This window comes from Engystomops pustulosus, chromosome 6 (genome assembly GCF_040894005.1).
Source record: "Engystomops pustulosus chromosome 6, aEngPut4.maternal, whole genome shotgun sequence".
Classification (NCBI taxonomy): Eukaryota; Metazoa; Chordata; class Amphibia; order Anura; family Leptodactylidae; genus Engystomops; species Engystomops pustulosus.
The window spans coordinates 172,263,564-172,288,450 of NC_092416.1; the positions used below are offsets into that span (position 1 = coordinate 172,263,564).

The 24,887-nt window shown below is 45.2% G+C and overlaps 1 long non-coding RNA gene and 2 other non-coding genes across 3 annotated transcripts in view; all 3 read left to right on the plus strand.

Moving 5' to 3' along the window:
• LOC140066177 (uncharacterized) overlaps positions 1-11,937 on the plus strand; it is a 205,295-nt gene extending 193,358 nt beyond the window's left edge. Inside the window, exon 3 of the long non-coding RNA XR_011848145.1 lies at positions 11,852-11,937. This is a non-coding gene — a long non-coding RNA (uncharacterized lncRNA). The remainder of the gene's footprint in view (positions 1-11,851) is intronic.
• LOC140066385 (U2 spliceosomal RNA) lies at positions 1,249-1,447 on the plus strand. Its single transcript, XR_011848234.1, has one exon. It is a non-coding gene; the product is annotated as a U2 spliceosomal RNA (small nuclear RNA).
• Positions 11,517-11,709, plus strand: LOC140066313 (U2 spliceosomal RNA). Its single transcript, XR_011848208.1, has one exon. It is a non-coding gene; the product is annotated as a U2 spliceosomal RNA (small nuclear RNA).
• Positions 11,938-24,887: the final 12,950 nt, after the last annotated feature.

The following is a 24,887-nucleotide window of genomic DNA, read 5'->3' on the forward strand; positions in this document are numbered from 1 at the left end:
AAAGTAGCCTCCAACCATGCAGGAAGTGGAGACTGCAAATTTCCTTAGGCAATATTGCCAAGAGGTTACATATAAGGGTGCTGTGCTAAACCAATAAAATTTCTGGACTGGAAAGAGGAAATTCCAAATTCCAAACTTTCGTTTAAATAAGATGGGAATTTTTTTTTGACCCTGCGCGGTATAGGATTAACCATGTAGTAGGGGATTTGTTCTATGAAAATATGGACAATATCTGTAAAAATTGTAAACAGTATGGACATTCTGAGAAAGACTGTGATGTATTGTTCTGTACTAAGTGTCTTACAGTAGGTCATACTTACCAGTCATGTAACAAGGGCAAAAAATGTTTCTTTTGTAAAGAGGTTGGTCATTTAATTAAGGACTGTGTAAAGAAGAGGAGAGCAAGAAGAAAGAGGCAGAATGCGTTGTGACAATGGCAGAATCGGAGGCAGAATCTTCTCAAGGTCCTTGATCTTGAGGTGATGTTGATAAACCTGCAAGAAATCCAAGTCAACTAATACGTCATACGTTGAAGCTTTAAATTTGGCACCCAGTTGTGTGTTCGGAATAAATTGAATGAGACTGATGGGTCTGACTTTCTTTGCAATGTGATGTTGCTGTTGTGCTTTGTCGCCTACTCAGGTGTCGTGTGGTGTGTCTTTTGCAGGAGGAGGCATGCTGGATGGACAAAGGATTTGCACTAATTGATTAATGAGGTGCTAAATTGGTCCAATCCAAAAAAAAAAAAAAAAGTGACCCAATCTCTGGCCTATTTAATTGGAGCTAATTGTATAATGATTAATCCTGAACCGTCAAATTGAATTGAAGACACCTGCAGGTTGAGATTTGGCCTCTGCAGCAGCAGCAAGCAGTCATAAGCTGTAGCTATCAGCGTGTGATGGAGCGAGCGTGCTTGTCCCCTCACACTGTCCACCTGCTGTGTAAAGGGAAAGGAAAAGTGACCTCTGAGCCATGGCATGGGCTAAGCCGGCAGTCAGACTGACTGAAAAAAGAGTTGTTGTGACGGGTGTAGCGGCGGCTGGCAGGTTAAATGCAGATGCCCACCCGGCCCCCCTGCAGCTTTGCAGGGGATGTGCCTGTAGGGGCGATCCTATGCAGATGAATCGTCCCCACGCAGAGGTTTGTGTGACTTGCAGGGTAGCGTTTTTGCCCCCAGGCGGTGTCTCCTGTCCGTGAGCAGTGCTGAGAGTTCTGAAGGGGACCCGGTCTGGGCGAGCTATGGTCAGTATCGCTTCTCGGCCTTTTGGCTAAGATCAAGTGTAGTCTCCGAACTACCTTAGTTCAGACTACGAACTCTGGAAGACTGAAGATCTGAAGAAGGAACCCTGGATTTTTGAAAACATTTGGAAGTTGCTGCTTTTCTTGCTGCTTCTTGGAAAAACCTTGGATTATCTCTGGGATTACTTTTCTTCTTCAAGACTTCTTCTTTGTTTCTTCTGGAAGGAATTTCTGCCGGTGGAACCTTGCTCCTAGCGATCGGCTAGGAACCTCCGGACCAAGCAGGAAAATCTTCATTGCTTTCTCCCCCTGGGGAAAGCTCTGCTGAGGACCCTGCTCAAGGATTTCTGCACCTTTTCTTCTTTAACCCCCCAAGCAAGCCGAAGCCATGGCTCCAGCAAGCAACGAGGCAAGGAGGAAGAAGCAGAAGACCCCCAAGGAAGCCCCAAGACTGGAGGAGGAAGCCCCAAGACCTGAGGCTGAAGCCCCAAGAATGGAGGCTAAAGACCCAGGACCCGAGGTACAGACCCCAGGACCTGCAGCTGTCCCCAACCCGAAGCCCCCACCAATTCTCGGGTTCAGAAGCCGCCCAGGAAGACCCAGGAGCCCCCAAAGCTCCCTCCCTACATGAGGGATACGGTGGCCCTGAATCTGAAGGAGGTGGACGGAAGGGTGCCGGACATGTCCAAGGACGTCTTCTGTAAGAAGATGCTGCTGGACCAGGGGATCCTGAGCCACAAGATCTTTGGGATCCAAGCCATGGTTGCCACGATCTTTTATGTGACCTTCATATCCATGTCGGTCTGTAAGAGGTACTGGGAAGCAGTGAAAGCTGCGACGCCGGATTCCCCCTTTTCCAAATTCTTATGCAGCTGCCTGCTACAGAGGGAGGATCATCGTGTCAATGTGGAACCTGCGGACCCCCGGCAAGGACATCAAGACATTCCTCCAATGCGTGAAACCCTGGATTTAGAAGATGAGATTTCTACTTTGGATGGGCAAGTGGGCTGCGACAGTCCTGCTGCAGAAGGATTCTGCATCGGAAGACGGTTTCAAACACCTGCCCAAAGCATTCATGTTGGGCAACTCCCACGCCCTCATCTATTATCCGGATATGCCGCAAACCTGCAGGAAGTGTGGCAGGACGGGTCATCAGATGAAGGCCTGCAAGGAGGAAGACTGCAAGAATTGCAGGGTTAAAGGCCATGAAACCAAAGATTGTCCCAGAAAATCTACTTGCAACCTTTGCGGCCTGACTGGACATGTCTACAAAACCTGTCCACAACGGAGGAAAACGTGGGCGGAGGTGGCTGCCTCGGCTCCGGGAAAGGGCTTTGAAGCTCGCTACCCTGCTGAGACAACAAAGAAACCCAAGGCAAAGGTGTTGGGTGACCAACCAGCAGAACAAAAGAAGGCGTCAAAGAAGGTGACTCAGACGTCCAGGAATGTGGCCAAGCCCGCCAAGGTGTCAAAACTGCAGACGGGTAAGACAAAGAAGGTGACACCTTCCCTCCCTCCCAGGCCAACTCCAAACCCTCCCTTCCCCCCACTGAGACTACCATCACCCCACTAGTCGGGGTCTCAGCAATTCAGCCACCAGCCCATAAGTCAACCCCCCAGGAATCATCGGCACTAACCCAAACCCCTCCCGCCCGCTGCTGATCCCCTAGCCTACACGGTGGAGAACTTCCCCCTCCCCCCAAGCCCTTGTCTCTTCTTCTGTCTCCACAGAGCCAGACACTGAGACAAAGACAAAGAAGAAAAGGAAGAGGAAGCAGGTGGAGAACCAAGTAGCAGAGACCACCAGGAAAATAGTACTGGTGGAGAACGAACAGCCCTCCACTTCCGCTATAGACCAGACTCTGAAAGAAGACCTCGGGACGATGCTAGAGGACTACGATCCTGAGAGCCCTGGCTACCACGACCTGCCAGCATCCTTCAATCTAATGATAGATGAGATGCTGGAAATGGCAGAAGGATCCCCGATCCTCCAGCAGGCAAAGCCACCTGACGGGATAGGTAACTAGTGCTGTATCGTCCCAACCTAACCACCTTCTTTTTCTTTTTCCATGATGGCGAATCTAACTATTTTCTCCATTGATGTTAGAAGCATTAGAGATAGGTTTTAGAGATAACCTTTCTTGCCTCCCAACCAGGTGATGTTTTTATGTTGCAGGAATGTGCTCTCCCCTCCTCTAGGTCCTACCAACATCTGGCCAGGCAGTGGAGTCACGGTCCGTCCTACTGGTCCTCGACTGTAAGTCTGCAGGCACCGCCATCCTTCTCAGGGGAAGCGCTTTAACGCTTGATTCCATCCAGGAGCTAGTCTGCGGCCGACTTCTGGTCGTAGATGGCTCCTGGGCAGGTGAGCCCATGCGGCTAATCAGCGTGTACACATCCCCTGACAAAGGTGAGCGTCTGGAACTTCAACTGCCCCATAGAGGAAGATGGGCGCAGCACCGGCACCTCGAGCAAGCTTGATGTCACGTCCAAACTGCTCATAGAGATGGTAACTGAAGCATCCTTAAAGGACACGGAGGGTTCCATGGGGTGCGGCTCCGTGAATTACACGTGGAGCCGCCCCGATGGCTCACTGCGCTCCCGGATAGACTTCGTGTTCACCTCTAGAGCAATCAAGCCGTGTGGGGACTCTATGGTCCCCTGCTTCTTCTCTGACCACAGGGCCGTCCAGGTTCGGGGCGCCCTGGGCCATGGTTTTCCAACTGGCCCAGGGTCCTGGAAACTGAACTGTGCCTTGCTGGAACAGGAAGGAGTGCAGGAGGAGCTTAGAGAGGCCTACATGGTTTTGAGGAATGACAAATGTTTGTTTGCTACTGTCATTGAATGGTGGGAGTATGTTAAAGTGGAATTGCGTAGTTTCTTTCAGGACAAAGGCAGGTGGCAGGCGGCCAAAGTGAAAAGGGACTTCAGAGAGCTCCAGCATCAGCTGAGATCACTGCAAGACCTCCATCACTGCGGCTGGGACGTCAGAGAGGAGCTAGAGGACACCAAGAAGCGTCTGAAAAGTCACTTTGAGGAGGAATCCAAGCGAATCATCTTTCGTGCCAAAATGGACAACTTTTCAGGAAAGTCCACGCCGGCCACACGCCCCTGACTGAGCTTTGCGACGATGCCGGAAACATGCAGCGGGACAAAAAGGCAGTGATGGGAGTCGTCGCCGACTTCTACAGCAGCCTCTACGCCCCGAAAACCATAGACACAGAAGCCGCCGAGAGGTTCCTAGCAGGTATCACTAACCCCCTTGATCCTGCAGGTGCCACGGCAATGGATGCCCCTTTGACGGTGGACAAGCTGCTCTCTGCCACTAAATCCTTTAGACCCGGCAGGACTCCGGGCAGTGACTCTATGTAGCGCTGGGGGACCTCATATGCCCGGACTTGCGGGAGCTCTTCGAGGAGATGGTGGTGGAGGGTAGTATGTCGCCGTCACTGAGGCAAGGAATGATCACTATCCTGTACAAGCGGAAGGGAGAGAGGTGTGACCTGAAGAATTGGCGTCCCATCTCACTCCTCAACGTGGACTACAAGATCCTGGCAAAGGTCCTAGCAAACAGACTGAAGGGCGTCATAGGGAAGATCATCCACCCAGACCAGACCTGCGGCATCCCAGGCCGCAGGATTGCAGACAGTCTAGCCCTCATGAGAGACACTGTGCATTACATCAGAAGCCGCCGCATCCGCACAGCCCTGGTCAGCCTTGATCAGGAGAAGGCCTTGGGTAAAGTACTGGGTAAAGTACTGCGCAAGCTTGGTATGGGGAAAATGTTTTGTACCTATGTTATCCTGATGTATTCTGATATTTGCAGCACGGTGTTGGAGAACGGCAGGAAGACTAACCCCTTTCCTATCCTTTCAGGGGTTAGACAAGGCTGCCCTCTTTCACCTCTTCTCTTTGTTTGTGTTATAGAGCTGTTCGCAGAATCTATCCGGCAGAGAGTAAAGATCAGAGGGATCACCGCACCGGGACCAGGACACGGCGAGTTCAAGTGCTCACTCTACATGGACGACGTGACCGTTGTCTGCGCAGACCAGCGTTCGGTGACAGAAGTCGCCCAGACGTGTGAGCTGTTCGGACAAGCTTCGGGGCAAAGGTCAACTGCAAGAAGTCGGAGGTCATGCTCTTCGGGGATTGGCATCCTACTACTTCTGCACCTCTTCCATTCACCATCCAACAAGACTTCATTAAGGTTTTGGGGGTTTGGTTTGGGAAAGACGGAGCAGCCACAAAGTCTTGGCAAGAACGCTTGGCCAATGTAAACCTGTGGGCCCTCAGACAGCTTACCCTCACGGGGAAAGCATTGGTCCTGCGTAACGAGGTGCTGCCTCTGCTACACTACACGGCACAGGCATGGCTGCCCACTGCCGAAGTCAGCAAGGCCATTACCAGGACCGTGTTTAAGTTTGTTTGGGGTTCAAAGATGGACAGAGTCAAAAGGTCTGTCATGTACAAGGAGCCGCGCAAGGGGGTAAGGGCATCCCCGACATCCCCACTTTGCTTTGGATATCTTTTGTGTGTGACATGGTCCGAAGAACTCTGCGAACACCAAGGGACTCTGCCGGAAAGTCCATGTCTAGCTTTTTCCTTCTTCCCCTGTGGCGGGGGCTTGGTTGGGACAAGTGGAACAGCTCCTTCCCTTACAACTGGGATCCTTCCTGGTACTATGCCAGGGTGGTGAAATTTGTGAGGAATCACCATCTGGAGGGACTCAAGCCGGATTTGTGGAAGCCTAAAACTATCCACAAAGTCATCAGAGCCAAGGATATTGTGGAGTGTGTTCCGGGGCTGACCACCAGCACCATGGACACCATGTGGTCCAACATGTCGTGTGAAAGGCTTAACAACTGGCACAAGGATCTGTCATGGATGGCCAGGGGGGCCTCCCCGCCCGGTCATTTATGGCAGCCCGCAACCTGAGCAAAACCCAGTACTGCCCCCGGTGTTCCTTTGTGGAGGAGACATCATTGCACTTGTTCTGGAAATGTCCCTTTGCTCAGGTCCTGTTGAAAGCTCTGGATCAGGAACTGCTTCTTTCTGTGCCCAGGAACACCATGACGTGCCACGCTGCACTTTATGGCCTGTTCCAAGGCACCCACACGGTGGGGGCCATCCAGGATGCCTGGCGTCTTATGAACTGCTTCAAAGACGTCTTGTGGTACGCCAGGAGGCGCCTCACCATGCACAGAGAAACTTTGTCCATCCAGGACTGTCACCAGCTAGTCTTGAGCCAGCTCAGAGACTCTGCCGCCCTTGACAGCAGGGTGGACTTAGAAGAAGAGGACTGACAAGCCACTTCTTCATTTTTCTCTTGTGGACTTTGTTTTTCTTGTTGATCATGGACTTTATTTAGGGAGTTATGGGACTTTGCCTCTTTCCTCACAGTAGGAGGCATCCAGGAAGAAGAAGACTTACCATCCTCTCCCCCCCCCTACCTCCCTCATGTGTCTTTGTTTTTTTCAATAAAGCTTCGGGCCTTTGACAACTTACCCCTTCCCCTCTTCCCTCCCCCCCTCCCATCTGTATCCCCTGTTGCAGGTTAGTTGTTTTAATTGAAAAAATGTGTGGTTTTTTTTTTGCCTGAGCTAGTATGCTAGAGTAGCACTTTTTCTGCCATAGTGTTAGGATAGGGGCTAGGAGTGTATCTTATTTTATTGTGTGCTTTGTACACTGTCTGTAAGTTTTACCTTGCATCTGTGAATAAAGGCTCTTTCAATCAAAAAAAGAGGCAGCTGGTGGGACCCTCGAACCCTCGGCCTTGAGGCATAGGCCTCTGGTCTTAAGCTGCTTGCTGCTATAGGGGGTGGAGATATCCCATCTGGCATCATGGCGACAGACCTCAAGTGTGCGACAATCCGTTATGCGACATCAGACGAGATGAAGATCAAGGATACTTTCGAGATTACTGCTGACCCAGGAGATGAGGAAAAGCTAGACCTCAAACACTTGGTGCGTGAAGTCTTATTCAAGATACTCAGTGTTAAGAAGGAGGAAATTGTAGCTCTCCAAGAAGCTCCAGGGAGAAGAACTTTAACCTTGATGTCGGAACAACAGGCCAAGTCCCTTTTCCAAAAAGTGAAGAGTAATTTGAGGAACGAAGGCTTGGCAGGTCTGAATTTTGTCGCTCTGTACAAGGACGATCATCATGGTCCATATGAGAAGTCCACATGTCCGTGTGGAGCACATATCCATGTACCTGGATCACTATGTGGACATCTTTAAGCCTCCAGAAAAGATTTACAATTCGGAAGACCTGTGGACCGGGAAATACAAGGTCCAAGTTAACTTGAGGAGTGCGGCGTATGGAACCGATGAGAAGATACACCCCCCCTTCTACCTTCTTCCTGGGAGAGGTCAGGGGTAGACTCTTCTATAACGGGATGCCGGACTTTTGCCGAAAATGCAGTGACTTCGGTCACAGGACCGAAAACTGTAAAGAAGGCGTTATCATCTGCAAGAAGTGCTACTAAAAAGGACATAGAGCTGCAGATTGTGAGAACGAGATGATTTGTTCCCTATGTGGCGGATAAGGACATCCGTTCCGAGACTGTCCGAAGGCAAGGAGATCATATGCAGAAGCTGCTGGAGGGAGACCTAGTGCCAGAGAAACATCAACAGCTGGTCCTTGGTCCCTCTTCGGCTAAGGAACCTGCTGTCACGACTAAGGGGAAACAGACAGGGGCAGCTTGCCCCACTATACCCCCTTTGGTCTGCACCAAGGAGGGAGAGAAAGTGTTGAGTCCCCCAGATAGCCCTCCCCTAAGGGATTGGGCTGAGGAAGCTGAACAGCAAGAAGATGCTTCCGAAATGGATACCAGTGACTCAGTTTCCAAAAAAAGTAAAGTTGAAGTGAGTGAAATAATGAAGGAGAAGAAATACATTCCTTGTCACAGTCGAATTCCCCCTGACACTCCTGAAGATGATGGGGAGCTGGATCAAGATGTGCCGGGTACAGGGAGGATAGAAGAGTACAGGACGTACCATGGTTCGCCCCTATCTGGACAGTCCGTTGGAACAATGTCGGATACAGACTCCTCTGGTTTTGATAACCCCGACTAGTACAATGACATCTTCTCTAGTAAGAATTTCCTCCTTAAATATAAGGAGCCTAAAGAGCCCTAGAAGAAGGGCTGCTTTATTCGATTTTCTGGAAAATGTAAGTACAGGCGTCATTTTATTAGAAGAGTGCGGGATTAATTTTAGCGTCAACTATGAAGAACTGAGAAGGGAGTGGACCTTAGGAGATTCGGTCTGGTCCGGGGACAACGGATCTAAACCCACTGGGATGGGTATCCTCTTCATATCAAGAGACTTTAAGGTCATCTCCTATACTGAGGTGGGAGAGCTCTATATCAAAGTCACGGATTGAGTATGTTTTGACGTCTAACATAATGTCGCATCATAAAATCCTCCAAGTCTCTTTGGAAGTACCAAAGCTTAGAAGAAAGAGAGGCCTCTGGAGAATGAACACCAGCCTATTACAAAATAAAACCTTGATGGAGGAATTCACTGTCTTCTTTAATGCCCTTAAAGAGAAGAAGGGGAAGTTTCCTAGTCTGCTTGCTTGGTGGGAACATTGTAAAGCCGGTTTCAAGAAGTTCTTTATTCAAAAAAAGTGTGGCTGAAGTTAGGATGAGGAACAGGAAGTTTAAGCGTCTCAACCTACAACTCCAGACGCTTATAACGCTAAGAGATGCTGAGGTTGAAGTTGAAGACCTAGTTCTAAAACTTAAAAAGGAGATCGCAGTGGCCATTGAAGAGAGGGGAAAGGAAATAATTTACAACTCAAAGACAAAAGAAATGGAAGAAGGTGAGAAATGCTCGCAATACTTTTTCAGAGAGACAGAAAGATCAAAGATCCACATAGATCGCTTGGAGAGAGAAGTGGAGATCGATGGGATGTTAAGGAAAACGCAAGAGTTTTACCAAGCACTCTTTGAGGACAAGGTAACCGATTCTAGCTTATTGGAGATTGTTCTAGGCTCCTTGGAGACTAGGCTTAGTCTTGAAGACCAGCAAAAGCTAGCAGGTCCTTTGATTAAGGATGAGGTTATTGCGGCCGTGAAAAGTCTGAAGCTTTGCAAGGCACCTGGCTCTGATGGAATCCCTTTAGACTTCTATAAAATCTTTTGGCCAATTCTGGAGGAAGAGTTTTGTAAGATTTTATCCGAAGCCTTGGAGAGTGAAAGGTTACCGAGTTCGTGGAGAGGTGGAATTATATCTCTGATCTTCAAGAAGGGCCATAAAGAGGATCTGACTAATTGGAGGCCAATAACCCTGCTTAATGCAGACTATAAAATTCTATCAAAGGTACTGGTCGGCCGGCTGAAAGAGATCTTAGCAAACATTGTACAGAGAGATCAGGTGTGCGCAGTACCAAAGCGGAGTATTTCTGAACAATTAAACCTAACAAGGGATATCATCTGGTACGCTCAAAATAGAAAGATGGACTTAGCAGTCCTCTCCCTTGATTTCCAGAAAGCCTTCAATAGGGTGTCACACACATTTCTTTGGAAAGTGTTGGAAAAGTTGAACTTCCCTGACAGCTTCATCAAGCAGATCAAATTACTATATGAAAAATCCTACAGCCAAGTTAACATCAACGGCTTCCTAACTGGTAAAGTATGGCCACATTCTGGAGTCAAACAAGGTTGCCCCTTGTCACCCATACTATTATTGTCATAGAGCCGTTGCTGACCATCCTGCGAAAGGATAAAGTAATGAGAGGAATACCACTGCCTGGCGGAAATGGAGAACAAGCCAAGACCATGGGTTACATGGATGACGTCATAGTGTTTTGTACATCGCAGGCTGCCCTGAGGAGGGCCATATTCCTCACGTTCCTCTTTTGCTCTGCTTCAGGGTTTAAGTTAAACACGGACAAGTGCAATTGCCTCCTCCTGTACAACTGGCCCGGAAGGGATCTACCTGTTTTGAACTACCAAAAAGAGACCATTAAAATTCTAGGCATCTCCTTTACACCCCAGAACAATGGCGCCGAAAGTTGGACAAAGGCTCAGGAGAGAATAAAGAACAGAATCGAATATTGGAAGCTGCGCAAGTTAACCATGCTAGGTAAAGTCCTCATCGTGAAAGCTGTGTTAATCCCTATACTGCTCTACCTAAGTCTGGTATACTCTCCCAGTGAGAACTTGCTCAAAAAGCTGCAGAGGATTATCTGCGAATTCGTATGGTCATCTAAGTTCGAGAAACTGAAAAGAGCTACCATCTATAAAGAGCTTGGGATGGGAGGAAGGAACGTCCCGAATGTAAAGCGGTTTCTGCATACGAAGTTCTTCTGCCTATGCTTCAGGTACTTATACAAAAACTCATCCTGGTCATATTTCCTCAGATTTGCCGCAGGTGACATCTTCCGGAAACGAAAATGGTTTGCTAGTTCTTTGTCACAACCCATACTTATCTTCCCCGCAAGACACTACATGGTCCTTGGAAGGACAATAAGGACAAATAAATTGGATCTGATGGAAAGTGATACTTTTCTTACATCTGGTCTTTTACTGAAGGCTCTAAAGAAGGAAGAAGGGATGGAGCAGGTTGAGAGTTATACTCACAGTGTCAGTAAGGCAATTTGGGGGAAAGTTAATGCAAAGTACTTGGTGAACGAACACAAGGATTTGAACTGGATGGTTGCGCACAACTGTGTCCCTACTCGTAACTTCCAATTCCTAAGAAGATTGTCTTCCTCCCAGTACTGTCCAAGATGCAGATGGATGCCAGAAACAACAGCACATGTGTTCTGGAATTGTGAATATGCACAGAGTGTTTGGAGGGAGGTAGGACCTCTGTTGAAATTCCTTACTCACCTTCAGTTCCTGAATCACAAAGTCATCTTATATGGTCTGCATAGCAACCTGGAGAAAGAAAGAGAGCAAGTATTATGGTGTTTCATCAGTAGCTTTAAGAGTGCTCTATGGAAGGCAAGAAATATACTTATCTTCAAAAAAGACCTAATCAGCAAAGAGCAGTGTATTAAACTTGGTCTAAGTATTCTGCATCAATACTACCTTCTTGAGAAGAAGAATCTTGGCAAAGTGGCTGCTCTAAAGAAATGGAACTTCATTCTGTGGAGAAAATTTTATGCTTAATGTTTGTTAACTTTAAAAAAAAAAAAAATTACAAAAAATACAAAAAAACCCCAAAAAAACAAAACAAAAAAAAAAGTTATAAAGATTGTGTTTAGTGTGATTTGACTTTAGTTTACCCCTTCTCTTGGATTTTTGAATCTTTTCAGTTCTTAGTCAAAATTTTATACGCTGGAAAGTTTTAATATAAATGCAAAAATCTGTTCTTATCAGTTTAATATCTGATACGTCCCCTATCTGGGGACCATATATTAAATTGATTTTTGGAACAGGGAGATGGAAAAAGAGCTTGTTCTGTCCACTCCACGCATTGACCTGGTATTGCAGTACCTCCAGGACCGGTGCACCCCTTCTTAACTTGGTGAAAAAGATAGATAAATAGAAAAACATTGGAAAAGGGAAAAGAAATGGAGCCGAAGTTTGCAATGTGACGTCGACGACGCTCTTGTGCTTTGTCGCCTACTCAGGTGTGTTGTGTGCTGTGTCTTTTGCAGGAGGAACAAAGGCTTCTCACTAATTGATTAATGAGGTGCTAAATGGGCCCGACCCGGAACAAAGAAAAAAAAAAGGAAAAAGAAAAGTGACCTAATCGGCGGCCTAATTAATTGGAGCTAATTGGATCATGATTAGTCTGGAGCCGTCTACTTGAATCGAAGACACCTGCAGGTTGAGATTTGGCTTCCTCCTCCACTGCTAGCAGTCACAGTCTGAGAAGGTGCGAACGAGCGAAGATAAGCTGTAGCTCTCAGCGTGTGCTGGAGCGAGCGTGCTTGTCCCCTCACACCGTCCAGCGGCTGTGTCAAGAGAAAGGAAAAGTGATCTCTGAGCCGGCAGGCAGGCAGTCAGTCAGTCAGTCGGTCAGGCTGACTTGACAAAAGAGTTGTTGTGGGGAGGGTGTAGCGGCGGGCGGCTGGCTGGCAGATGAAGTGCAGACGCCCGCTCGCCCCCCCTGCTGCTTTGCGGGGGAAGTGCCTGTTGGGGGCGGTCCTATGCAGATTAATTGTCCCCACGCAGAGGACTGTGTGACTTGCAGAGTAGCTTTTTCGCCTCCTGGCGGTGTCTCCTCTCCGTGAGCAGTGCTGAGAGTTCTGAAGGGGGCCCGATCTGGGCGAGCTATGGTCGGTATCGCTTCTCGACCTTTTAGCTACAATCATAGTCAGATGGTTGAGAGAATGCCATTGGGAGGACTGTGATGAAAGTTGACAGAAGATATGTCTGGATTGAAGGATACTATCCTATTTGAATTGGACCCCAAAGATGCAGTGAGGAATAAAATGATGTGCTTGCCAAGGACATTCTGATTGAGAAGATTGCAGTTAAGCCTTTGTTTGCTGTCCATAACCCTTTTACGGAAATGAGCCTAATTGAGGCTTTCCTGAGGCGGTGTTGTTCTGAGATGAGAAATGGTTAAAAGTTAACCAACCAAATAGGTGTCTACAATTGTATGATGCGCTTTTCAGTGAAGTTTCGCCTTGATCCAGCTGGGGTAGGTGGCTAAATGCATCCACCATCGTCCTTTTCAGTGGCAGGTTACAGAGGAACTGTTATGTACACTGGGCAGCCGACCACCAAAAAGACACAAGGGAGGATACGTACAATGGACTGGAATAGTGTCAAAAAACTTTATTAATACAGACATGAATATACAAAATGACAACACGAACACTGGGCAGCCGTCATACTGTCGACAGTGCTTCCAATTCGGCCATACTCAAGAGTCGTGTAACAAATGTCTAACATGCCGGAGCTGTAAACAGCAGGGGCATACTGCTGGCAGTTGCCCAAAGGGCAGGAGGTGTGATCTACGTGGTGACCCCAATCACCTTTATCGCGACTGTCTGATGGCAAGGAGCAGGATGGAGGAAGAGAGGAGGGATGAAGAGGAAGGAGGAAGAGAGGAAAGCGGAAGAAACTAAAGCTAAGCATCTTAATGAGCTCCTCATTAAAGAACAGGAGGAGGAGTCGGCTAGAAAGGCGTATGAAGAAAAATTGAAGAGAAATCAAGAGGCACTTCAGCATCATGAGGAGTTGGTGGAGGCCTTGGGGGTAAGAGTGACTGAAATGGTAATGGAGTTGGAGGGGGCAGCACAGGGGGAAACTTCTATGTCAGCGTCTGATCCAGCCAATATCTCAGAATTTCCGTCATCGGAAGAGACTTCCCTATATAAGAGGGAAGGTGATGGGTATTCAACGTCTGATGAGGAAGGAGGATCACTTGAGGTGCCGGGCCGGAAGGTTATTCAGAAGAAAAGAACTGAGAAGGGTTATCCTGACACAGCGGTCCACACCCGCAATACATTTTCGTGTTTGGGAGAAGAGGGCCCAAACCCTATGGAAGATAGCTATGATGATCATGGACACTTTTTTTGTGTTGTAATTAGTATGTTTTAAGTAGTTTAACAGTAAGCTCACTAAATGTGAGACTAAAGATTGAAGTACATCTCGCCTTACTTCGCATCCGTTTTTTAGAACAAGATGGAAGTGATATTATTTGCTTGCAAGAGTGTGCTCTGAATGAAACAGGGTTGGGGGATGAGTGGATGTGGGGGGAGTGTGTGGTCGAGTGGTGGTGGGTGTAAAAATAATGGGGTTGGGGTTTTGTTAAGAAATAGGGGTTTTAGTATTATGTTATGAGTTATGTGGTGGTGGAGGGAGAGAGGTGTATTGTGGTTTTTTATGAGTTATGTGGTGGTGGAGGGAGAGAGGTGTATTGTGGTTTTTTTAAAGTATGGTTGAATTAGTTTAAAATAATTAATGTACATGCACCTGTGTCTAAGTCGAACGTATTTAGGAGAGATAAGAAGGACTATGACCTTAAAAAATCATACAGGTGGACACACACAGGCAATAGACGAGTGATAATCAAAAGTGCAAACAAACAGCAACAGCAAACTACACAGAGAACCCCTAGTATGGATCATTTGGACTCTGTTTCAAGTGATTTTTTATCAACGGACACCAGCGATCAGGACATAGGACGAGACGTAACAAACCCCAAAAAGAGAGGACCCCGATACAGGGACCACTCTCCAGGACCGAGACAACAAAAAAGTACTTACAAACGATAGTGGAGAAAGGACATGAGTATTCAACGGAGAACAATAGTGATCAAACACTACAAATCATCAACTTATCAACACATATTTTAACAACTGAGGAAAGGTCAGTTTTACCAAAGGGACTCATGTTCTCACCTACTAATATCTTGGACAAATTTAACTTAACAAAGGACTTATACCTTTTCTGTAGGCAGCTCACGTTTAAAGCATTATACCATCAACCATCTCTACTAGATGGGATACCAACAGAGGGCAGACAAGTAATGCTCGATCTACTGGAATTATTAAGAGAAAATGAAAGAGAAGAGACAGGTAGACAGCGGTTTCCTGGTAGATTACCTTCACAAGCTACCCCGTCCCTGGGCCTATGTCCGGCAGTTACCATTTTCTTTAACTGAGTTTGCAGAGATATCCAGGTACTTCCATTGGAAAAGTGTAGACGAAATAATCTTACACGAGAAGAACAGAAGGCCTTACGGAACCTTAAACATCTGGACACAGTGATAATACGGGAAGCGGATAAAGGAGGTAATATAGTGCTATGGCCCAATACCTTATACATTGAGGAAGCTAAAAAACAACTACATAACGGACAGAAGTATGTTGACCTGCCTGCAGATCCCACACAAACCTTCAAAAAGAAGTTCGATCGACTTGTGGATACAGCCTTCAACAATGGGATTATCACGAAGCAAGAAGTATGTTATCTGAAAACAGATCAACCAATTGTAGCCACCTTCTACCTTGTCCCAAAAATACATAAATCTGTACTTAATCCCCTAGGAAGACCCATCGTAGCAGACATTGGGAGTTTATGTGAGAAAGCCTGCTCCTACCTGGATTTCTTCATGCAACCGATGGTATTAAAACTGGAATCGTACATAAGTACTCCTGGAGACAACACGGATCATATCAGGTATGATCCTTATGACCATGGATGTGGAGTCCCTGTATACAAGCATCAGTCACAATACTGGGTTAGAAGCAGTTGCATACTTTTTAAAAAGTATGCATTAGAATTGACGGAATTCAAAAAGAATGTATTAGAATTGACGGCAAGAAGAAAATAATCTCGCAGGCATATATGAGAGCAAAAAACAGTACAAGACAGGAGATTTACAATACAGGAGATTTACGTACAATAACCAATGGGATGACATATACTGGAATATACTGTTAAGTGAACCCAAGATAGTGGACCATGTGACTGACAAACCAACTCTCACGGCCAGAGTTCTTGTATGGTGGGATTGGTTTAAGAAAAAGTGTGCTTGGTTCTTGAGGAGGGCTGGAGTTAGGAAAGCAAAATGAAAAAGGGTAAATGGATTAGATTGAATGCGCAATTGCATTTTTTGTATAGTTTGAGGGAGAGCGGGATGGATGTAAGTATGGATGTGGCTAATGTAAGGAAGAAAATTCAGAAATTTATTGATGAATTGGGAAGGGGTATTATTTTTAGGTCAAAACTAGAAAAGATGGACAATGACGAGAAATGTTCAAGGTTCTTTATCAAAGGTTTCTTTGCAAAGGTCTTTTTGAAAGAGTCGGTGCTTAGGGAGGATGGAACGGAGGTGAGTGGTAATAATGTGAATGAGGAGATTGTGAGCTTTTATGATAACCTGTATGGAAGGAAATGTAGGGATGTAACGCTAGAAAGTGAGGTATTGAGTGTGATTGAATGGAAGTTAAGTGAGGCTGATAAACAAGCGATGATGAATGAGATTAGTATGAAAGAAGTATGGGCGGTGGTTAATAGTATGTGTGCAAATAAAAAGCCTGGCAATGAAGGATTGGCAGTGGAATTTTATCGTTGTTCTTGGGCTTTGATTGGGAAGGATGTGTTGTGTGTATGTAGATATATGTGGGAGAATGTGTGTCTGGCATATAGTATGAAAGGTGGTCTGGTTGCGTTGGTTCCTAAAAAAGGGAAGCTCAAAGAACTTAAAAATTGGAGACCAATAAGCTTGTTAAATTGCGACTTTAAAATTTACACAAAAGTGATAGTAAATACGATGAAGAAAGTGATTGCGGACGTAGTGAGTGCAGAACAGTTTTGTGCGGTGCCTGAAAGGAGAATGCGAGTGTTTGTTTTTGTTGAGGGATGTTTTGTAGGATTGTAATAGTAAGTAACCAAAGAGCCTACTTCGGAAATCTAGATCTTTCCCTCCATTTACCGGACACCCAAACATTGAGTTATTTGTGAAACTTGTCTCTAATGACCTCCATAAGTTATCAAGGTATGGTGATGCAATACAGAATTACTCACTAGCCCAACGGAGGGCAATTGACCAACTCTCTAAGATGAAGGACGTGGTTATAAAACCATTGGATAAAGGGGGTAATGTGGTAGTTTGGCCAGTTCAGGCCTATGAAAGGGAAGCATTACGACAATTAAGAGATCCCTCTTGTTATAGGAAACTGACCTTCAACCCCCTCACGAAGTATACATAATAACATTATTGTTGGAGAAAGCATTTAAAAGAGCAACATTATCACCACGAACCAACTAACAGCCTTGCTGCCACAGTACCCGAAAGTGTCGAGCTTCTACTTACTCCCGAAGATATATCTTCTGTCAAGGGACTAAAGAACCCCCAGGACGTCCATTCGACTCTGGGCTGGGAAGCCTGTGCGAACCCATCTGCAGGAAAGTAGATTACCATCTCCGTTCACTTGTTGAAATATTACCATCCTATTTGAAGGACACTACTGACGTTCTAAGAAAAATGGAGGGTATCCATCTAGAGGCAGATATGCATCTTGTAATCTGTGACGTTGAATCTTTATATACGTCTATTCGTCACATAGATGGCATTGAGGCTACAAGATTCTTTCTGAATATGTCTGGCATGGATCCTGAGTTGGTTTCGTTTGTGGTGACTTAACTTGATTTTGCCCTGACTCACAATTTTTTCATTTTCAGAGAATCCCTCTACCTATAGCTCCAGGGAACAGCGATGGGGGCTGCATGTGTTCCCTCACATGCTAATCTGTTCCTGGAGCTGTGGGAGAGGGATATCTGTCTTGTCAATCCAAAACGTCAGGTTGAGAAGGTTTTAATGTGGTCCAGATACATTGACGACATGGTTATAATATGGCAGGGCACTGAAGCCGAACTACATGAGTTTATGGAGGACTTGAATACTAACTCACCTACAGGATGGGGAGAAGAAACATTGAGTTCTTGGACGTATTGTTCAATGTGGACGAAAATGGGCTTATTGTGAGTGATGCTTAAAGGAAGAAAACGTCGACTAACTCACTGCTACATGCATCATCTTCCCATCCTCCGAAGTTGATTAAAAGTATACCAACCGGACAGTTTTTGAGGATCCGGAGAATCTGTACTTCAGACTCTGACTTCGAGAAACAAGTGCTGGACATGAAGGTACGTTTCCAGGAACGGGGCCATTCAAAGAGAGTAATCAATCAAGGCTATCAGCGGGCAAAATGCACAAAGAGGGCAGACCTACTCACTCACAAGGTGAAAAAACCAGATGATAGGGAATGGGTGAGGTTCATCACCACATTTGATTCTCAAAGTGAGGAGGTTAAATCTATCTTGGCCAAACATTGGTCAATACTGCGGATTGACCACACTCTGGCAAAATATCTTCCTGCACATTACATTTTGGAGGTTGAAGAACCCCAAGGACCTCCTAGTCAGGTGTTACCACAAGGGTCAAACTCCCAACAGACTATTTGGTTCGAAAGCTCTTAAATGGGGCTTTAAGTCATGTGGCTCCTGCGTAGCATGCCCTAATATAGAGACATCTACCACATTTTGGGATGCTTTACATCGTAAGGAATTTACCATAACTCATTCCATCAGTTGTATCACCGTAGGTGTTATTTACCTGGCGACTTGTCCCTGTGGTTTATCCTACGTGGGTCTCACTTCCAGGGAGTTACGTAGGAGGATCAGAGAACATGTCCTGGGGATAGAGGCAGCCAAGAATGAAGAGTCTGATGTGAATTTGAAGACCCTCCCGAGACATTTCAAGCAACACCACAATTGCGATGGCTCGCTTCTCAAAGTAAGAGGTATAGACAGGGTATTGTTGATAATAGAGGGGGTAATTGGTGGCGCATATTGGCACAGAAGGAAGCTAGGCTAAAAACTTTGGTCCCGAATGGTTTAAACGAAAACCTTTGCTTTGCATCATTTTTATAGGTATTTTTGAGTTTTCTTTAATTTGGATCCAGGTGCCGTAATATACAGAGCATAGGTGTAATAACCGATTTTAACATCACTATGTACATTTTTTAATGTTTTTAACTAATTATGTGTTTTTTATTTTTATTCTTTCTCCTTTCTCCTTATGTTTGTCAGTCTATCTAATTTCTGTAGTATATTCTCTTCCTGTCATTTGAAAGCCTGACGTGCCCAAGAACGTATTGGACAAAATTGACATCCCTGCGACATATATGAACCATTTCCATACTTTTCCACACCAAGCAGCACTTTAATTATTTTTATCGGTTTTTCGATAATATTGTAAACAAATATTTTTACACGGTTTGTATCACCTTATCACCTTTCACTTGGGTGGCACTGCATGACACGGTTTTGGTTGACCACTTGCACTTTTGTATTTTATCTATAATATTTAACGTCTTTATTATTGTATTTATTTTTATGTGTGTAATCCGGTATACTTTCATAAATTGTTACTCTGTATATATATTTGTTTCAAGTATGTATGTTGTATTCACACTAGTTTCGTGGTAAATTTTATGCATTTATTACTGTACACTCATTGTGCTGTATTTTCACGATTTCATGGTTTATATTATTAAGTAAAACGATACTTATATGCACAAGCATTTAGATATTTGTATGGTATATAATTTATGTGGTATAGATTAGTCCCCCTTTTATTTTTATACCATTCTCCTTTTTTGGTATCTGTACTCAGTTATATTTACCCTTGTCAGGTTCTGGCACTTCCCTATATATTCCGGTGGATGTTCCCCGCCTCCTGTTAGACACTTAGGTGTAACGCGACTTCGGCTCCGGTCATGTGGCTCTGGTCATGTGACCACATCTCGCAATACTTCGGCATTTGCGATCTATGACACTTAGGTGTGACGCGACTTCGGTCATGTGACTCCGGTCACGTGGCCACATCTCGCGATACTTCGGCATCTGCGATCTATGACACTTAGGTGTGACTCGACTTCGGTCATGTGACTCCGGTCACGTGGCCACATCTCGCGATACTTCGGCATCTGCGATCTATGACTGCGCTGTTCATTTCCAGACGCCGTAATCATCTTCACGTGTGTTCAGGCTCCACGATTGCTCAGGGTTTATTTAAATGGTTCTCTGCTCCTATGTACCAGCACTCCCCCAGAAGAAGCCAGTGTCTGGCGAAACACGTGTCGGGGCTCCCTTTGTCTTGGTCCGTGGTTTGTATGTGTATTTACATTGTGTGTTCTTCGCTGGTTTAGGTTGTTGGTTATTGTGCATCTTTGGGCATTTGGGTTTATAGCCATCTCCCTCTTTTTACCTCATACTTGATACAGCCTTATTTGTCTGAGATAGTCTAGTACTACTCCCCCACCATATTTATGCTGGATACACTAATGATGACACTCTATTGTTTACACTCGGGCCATGTGCAATCATGTTGTTTCTGTATGTTGCTCCAATATCTGTTTTTTGTCTATTTTAACTCATTGCTGGTAAATAAATTTGTATAAATGAAATTTGCAATTTATGTGGTATTGTATACGCATCCTTTCTTTCTTTGGGTAATAAGGATTGCAAGGAGCGTAAGAGAGATGTGTTGATTTTGAGAAGGCGTATGATAGGTTAGCGCTTGATTTTTTATTTAGTGTGTTGGTAAAAATGGAGTTTCCGAGTGATTTTGTTGAGCGAGTGAGAAGTTTATATGTTAATATTTTCAGTTGTATTATTGTGAGTGGTAGTTTGACCCAGGAAGGTTTGATCAGTGGTTAGAAAAAGGTGCCCTTTGTCGCCCATAGCATTCATTTGTGCTATAGAGCCCTTGCTAGCTATGATAAAGAGAGACAAGAGCTTGTCTTGCAGAGTAGTGCTTTTGCATCCTGGTGGTGGCTCATCTCCGTGAGTAGTCGGCAGAGTTTTGAAGGGTGCCCGGTTTGGGCAAGCTATGACTGGTATCACTTCTTGGCCTTTTGGCTAAAGTATAGAGATATACCTTGGCTGAAAGTGTTACTGCTTTTGCATGTGCTCGGAGACCCTTCCCCTCGTCCCGCCCTGGGACATCGCTTTTCGCTAAGCTAAAGTCCCTTGCTGCTATAGAGGGGGGGGCCCACCTCAGGGTAGGGTTGCGATCCCTTAAGCCCGCCGTGAGTCTGTGTGGCTGTGATTAAGGTATTGTCTGGATGGAGTCAGGAGTCGATGGAGTTCCTTTGGGGACGTTTTGTCTCTTTAGGAGCGAGGCGAGCGAATCCTTTTCCTATGGCGAAGTGACGTTGACAGTTCTGTGTGATGGCTGCACTGAGGATCATATGGTACGCGGGTCAGCCTACTTATTGTAGGTTAGTAAACTTAGTCCACCTCTCTCATCTACACTTGCTGCACGCATTGATCTGAAGAAAGAGACGGTGGATTCCCGAAACGCGTCATCAATAAAGCAGCATTTAAACCAATGCTTATGAAGTATGGACACCTTTCCCGAACAATTACCATCCTGCTAGCGCCGTTCCAGTCACCCCTCCCTGGTCTCCTAAAGTACTAACCACTGAGTGCAGTATACACATGGTATCTGACTGTTGGGCAGCTCCTCCAGGATATTTAATGAAAGGCTTACACCAAGCCTTTTATAAGGTAAACCCCCACCCTAATAGGGATAAATAGGGGTCTCCACTATTTGATTGTTTCTTATCTACCTTAGAGGAGCGCAATCTCACTTTTGTATTTCCTAATGCTTATTGTAGGAACTGTTTTCAGTTTGCTTATGTGCTACATCGATGTGCCGGCCAGAGGGGAATTTCCTGGAATTTCAAGAGGTGGTAATAAAGTACTTGCTTTTTGGAGACCAGGAAGGGGGGAGTGCTAGCACTTCTGGAAGCGAGGCCACATCACGCATTGTACCAGGGCAGCACTTTCCAGGAGAAGTTCCCCAAACTGCCAAGAAGGGAAGGACACAGAAGGCATTCGGAAGGACACCATTTATCATTGTGAGACATGCCAAGAAAAACAAGGACTAAGTATGAAAGATTGCTTCTGAATTTATCATACATCCCTGGATTTTTAGAGTACCCTGTTGTTACCCTGAGGTACTATGGACAGCTTATACATCATGCCGCATCCTGCATCTTCCCTTCTAAGCCCTGCCGTGTGCCCAGCCTGTAGATTACATGATTTTTGGTGTGGCAGGATCTGGGCACAAGATGGCGTAATGGATATTTTTTTACTATGCAGTATCCATTACGGATTATTTTGGGGGGTCCACCTGTGGGGTTAACATACTATACCTCTTGATTAATTCATAGAGGGGTGTAGTTTACAAAATAGGGTCATTTTTAGGGGTTTCTACTGTATCGGCCCCTATTGGCATCTACAAATGCTTCACGATGCCAAAAAGAAAAATAATGTACAATGCGTGTGATCCGAATGCAAGTTATTCCCTTTTGAGCCGTGCCGTGTCTCCATCCTGCAGATTATTGCCTCCTATGGGGTATTGCCCTAAATGGGGTAACCCGTAGAATGATTTTTGATGTGTTTTCCCCCAGTTGGCATGAGTTGGGTAAAATACTTTTGTCACTATAATGGCATATTTGATAAATTGCAATACAATTTTCACTCTGCACTACTCACTTTGTAGTGGGCGGGCATGGGGTGTGCCCATCCTGTCTCCGTAATTTTGAAAAACCTGCGAACGTTTGTTTGCAGGTTTTTACGCAAAACCAGTGCAAGAGTGTCAGCGTATGATACCCTACAGTGTGTCATGAGCCTTTACACACTCTATACCACACCATGTTAATGTTTTTAATACTGACTCCTGAATTCCTGAATTTGTGACATCACTGTGAGTGAGTGAAAAGGTAAAAAAAATGTGCTCACTCCTCTAGCAATCCTCTAGTGTAATTCCCTTATGTAACCAGCAGAGGTCATTCTTACACTTGTGTATATTGGATGATGTAAGCGTGTCACGTGATCTCTGACTCGATGAGTCATCACTGTGCACCCCGGAGGAGGCGTGTCAAGTGTTTCATAAGACCTGCTGTTATTGGTGATGAGAAGGATGGGGGTTCGGCTGCATCTGTAGGCGTATGGATAGGCGTGCCATTATAAGGTAGCTCCGCCCTATGGATGATTCCTAGGCATACACAGCGGGTGTATCTTCCACAGATGTGGGTGTGTCTTAATGCTATGCCGACACCCCCTTGATGTCGCTAATTGATGACGCGTTATGAAACAGCCTATAAATAGAAGACATTTTTATCAGTGACGCCATTGCACTAGTGAAGCATGTGGAGGGAGAGTGGGAGTAATGGAAAGCTGTTCTGTTAAGATCTATAGCGGCAACAATGGCTGTAGTGCAGCTTCCTTCAGTATGTAGCAGTAGGGGAAGTCTCATGTACCACGTTATGGAGCAGTTAGATGGGTCAGACTAGTGTTATACAATGGCAGCCTGTGCTAAACATAGACAATTACAGGGGCAGAGTGTGTCAGGGAGCAGCTGTAGTGCATTAACAGCAGTGTTATACACATGAAGTGCATCTAGAACAATCCCCAGCAGTGTTATACAATGGCAGCCTGTGCTAAACGTAGACAATTACAGGGGCAGAGTGTGTCAGGCATCACATGTAGCATCTAGAACAATCCCCAGCAGTGTTATACAAACCCAGCATGTGCTAATGTGCACCTCACAAGCTAACCAGTATCCTGCAACACTTATAGGGCACCTATAACCTCACATCTAGAGGCTTGTTCACACTAGTGTGTCACATTTGCTGTATAAGTGCAGCATTTTGTAGTGCATTAACCCACGTGTAATGGCTGCTAACACATGCAGCACATGAAGTGCATCTATAACCTCAATCCACAGCAGTGTTATATAAACCCAGCACATCTAGAACAATCCACAGCCCACAGCAGTGTGATACAAATGCAGCACATGAAGTACATTGTTATACTAAACCCAGCATGTGATAATGTGCACCTCGCAAGCTAATCCGTATCCTGCAACACTTATAGGGCACCTATAACATCACATCTAGAGTCTAGTTCACACAAGTGTATCACATTTGCTGTATAAGTGCAGCGTTTTTGACCTGTATCACCAGCTAACCTGCTTCATGAAGCACATGGCATGTACCTATAATATTGATTCATGCTAATCCATATCTCGAGGCTCAAACAAACTATTGTTGCCCCCGATCAAAAAAAAAACGAACAAACTCTTACCTGTTTCTAAAGCACATGGCACTTTGCCTATAACACTGTTCCAGGTCAATCCATATCTTGTGGCTAAAACACACTAGTGATGCATTGGTTCCATAAATGTATAATATATGTGCACCAGCTAAGCCAGTATGAGTTATAAAGCGTATCTAAAATATTCAATCGTACTGATCCTGAGGCATAAAGAGTATCTGTCCATACTTCTCAGGTTTTTAGATATAAATTGCTGACTGGGGGTGAAATCAGGCGACAACGTCTCTGGATGACTCATATACAGATACATGCTTACCACTCCATACACTAGTATTGGATTTTTAAAAGAACACCAATTTATATTACACCTTAAGGAACAATTGTTAATGTTTATATAGAGTGGAAGAAGTGTGACTGTGAAACATCCAATATATTACAGGTTACATTAAAGGGATAGCCGTAGCCGTGTGGGCGTAGGTTTGTGCGCATGAGGCCTTAGTAAACCCCCAAAGTATAGGGGGTATAAGCAGACAGCAATGTTTGGGTGGCTGTCATCTCAGACCCAGCTGGAGGATGTTTTTTTTTCCCCATGTTTTAAAAAAAAAAAAAAAAAAAAAAAAAAAGTACAATATCAACAAGTCATATAGAATATAAGGTACAGTCATCTTCCGATATGTCGGACAGGACTGTGCAGAAGCGTGTACAATTTCCATCATAAGCAAAGAGGGGACATATTACATTCTATATACTCAGAGTAGTAGAACCCTTTGCCTGGAAATATAAAAAAAAGTGACACAGCACATGGGAAAACTTTGATAATCTGTATGTCAGCTATACTGAATCCAAGAAAGAGGTTATTGATTTTGCATTAGTAGAAAATACAGTGGTCGTGCGTGGTATTGCAGCTTGCGTGCGGTAGACAGTAGTTATGGGGAATCATAATGTGTCATCTGAAACCATTATTTCCAGAAAAAATATCCGAGGGGTTGAATACACACACAAATGCTGGCCTAGTATGCGGAAGTCACTTTTATTGTATGTCGCATCATGGCTGACACGAACACCACAGCTCATGCTACAAGCGCCAAGGGTTTCAGA